Source organism: Octodon degus, unplaced genomic scaffold (assembly GCF_000260255.1).
Source record: "Octodon degus isolate 3935 unplaced genomic scaffold, OctDeg1.0 scaffold00102, whole genome shotgun sequence".
NCBI classification, from domain to species: Eukaryota; Metazoa; Chordata; class Mammalia; order Rodentia; family Octodontidae; genus Octodon; species Octodon degus.
This window is the reverse complement of record NW_004524678.1, coordinates 9,830,668-9,832,922: the sequence shown is the minus strand read 5'-3', so window position 1 is coordinate 9,832,922 and position 2,255 is coordinate 9,830,668. Positions and strand designations below refer to the sequence as shown.

The 2,255-nt window shown below is 38.2% G+C and overlaps 1 pseudogene; it reads left to right on the top strand.

The window, feature by feature from the left end:
* The first annotated feature begins 1,060 nt into the window (after positions 1-1,060).
* On the top strand, positions 1,061-1,592 carry LOC111818791 (annotated as a pseudogene).
* Positions 1,593-2,255: the final 663 nt, after the last annotated feature.

Sequence of the window (2,255 nt, the reverse complement as noted above, 5' to 3'; positions counted from 1 at the left end):
TAATAAAAATTATTTAAATGTTTATTAAAAGGGTATTGATTAAATAAAAAGTGGTACTATTAAAATACATGCTTATATAGTCATTAAACTTAAGACATTCAGAAGCTTTGCCACAAAAGAAGTCTATACTTGTTTTTGTTAAGAAGCAAAACAAAGAGCAATAGTTATGTATGGCCTTATTTTCCTTTGTGAGAATAAATAATTCCACTTAAATAAATTTTGATGCATTTAAAAAACCTGGAGGGGTATTATTTGATGTATCTTAGTGGTAAATCTAATTCAGATTAATGGTGGTAAATCTAATTCAAGTTAATTCACATTGAAAAAGAGGACCAAAGTAGAAGGACCAAGGTAGCTAACACTGTAAAAGAAATTGCTTCATAAACCAAAGGAATTTTACTGAATTCAAGGATTAGCCTATGGGATAAGGCCTGAACACTTTCAACCATTCTCCCTGTTTTCTCTCTTACTGCAGACAGGATTTCTCCATACTGAGAGAAACATGGCTGCCAGGTACTTCCACAGATAACATCCTCCAGACTAACATGAAAGGGAAAAAAACAGATTCTCTTTTCTAGATTCCCATTGTGAAAATCTCAGAGAATGATTCTGGTTAGTCTTATGTCATATCCTATACTTTGGACCAATCACGGGGAGAGTGAGGTACTGGTTATGTGTAAGCTGTTGTCAGGGCAGTGGGCTGCATCCATGTGAGGGGGGTAGCATATGTATGGATGTCGAGGTAAAAATTGCCATCAGACAGCCATTCCAGTGGTGTCTACTATATGCAATAACATGTTACTGGTATTTTAAGGGGGAGGAATTATGAGGCAGGCTTTTATTTCATATTTTACATATGTAGTATATTTTTTGAATTTTTGAACAATGAGACTATTCTACTTGTACATCAAGTAAAACAAAGCTATTTTGAGAGATAGTAGAAAGCATGAGAGCTGTAAAGATCATTTCAGGAAGCAGCATGGTTGAGTAGAGAGCTGTCATGTGACCAGTGACTATTTATACCTGGAACTAAATCATGTTGTGTTTCTAAGATTCCTAAGGTTTCCCTGAAAATATAACCAATGAGGGTGGAGAGAAGATACCCGGATTCCAAGGATCTTCTGATGGTGCTGAAAACCTGTGACCCCAGCTTCCCAGATTGCCTTAGAAGATGGGAACCTTCTCTTCACATTACTCCTGACCAGGCCCTCAAGTATGCCTGGATTCATGATGCACAGAATCTGAAACCACGGCCTAGGCCCCAGGCCTTGAGGAAATCTAGTTTCTGTTTTCCTTCTGAGTGAAGCAAAAACAAGGTTCAAGAACATCATCATCCTACCAAAAGTAAAAAAGGTGAGACTAGCAAAGATACTACAGTAAGAAGGGTGGATGGTGCCACTGTGCACGTGCTGAATCCCAGGGCTCAGAAGGTGTGTCTCCCACGCATCACTGACACCATCCAGCTGCCATCCATCGCAGACACTCACAAGAAGCTGGAGGTCACTGTTGGACAGGAGGGACCTGTGACTTCCAGGGGACAAAGCAAAAACTCTTCTCCCCAAAACACAAACACTCTGCCACCTATTATGTGACCCTTGCTGAAGGCATGTCCTGTTCCTTTCCACTTATGATTTGTTAAAGACAGCTCTTATGTTGTACAATATTTCACATTTTTATGCATAAATGTTTCAAAAATTAAAACTATTCATACAGACAAAAACCTCAAAGTTATTTCAATTTTGAAACCCAAATATAAAGGATAAAACTTACAGAAGTCTACAGAAAAGAAGGTTAAGCAGAACATGATATTTCTGTTTATAAATATTTACTGGCATCTTTTTGGGAAAGTATTTGCATAGCCCCAAGGCTATGTATGGCCCACAAGAGTTAGAAGGAGAGCTAGTAAATAGGAGAGGTAGAGATATTGGCTAAACATAAGAAAGATTTTCCAAAGTTAGAATTTTCTGAGGATGGAATGCACTACCTCAAAAAATATGAAGTTTCACATAGGATCAGAGGAAAGCGAGTTGAAAGCAAGTGCAAGGTCCTGAGATTAATCCCTAGTACCAAACAACAACAAACATAACAACAAAAAGGCAGTTACAAGCTTGTCTTCTGGATGGTTAACAATCTAAGTTTTCAGACCAAAATTAGAGAAAAAGGAGGGCTGCAAGGAAAGCCAAGATTTTGGCCCTAGCCTTCCAAGGTCAATTAAGACTCAGGGCATATGAGAACTTGTACTGTAACGTCATGTA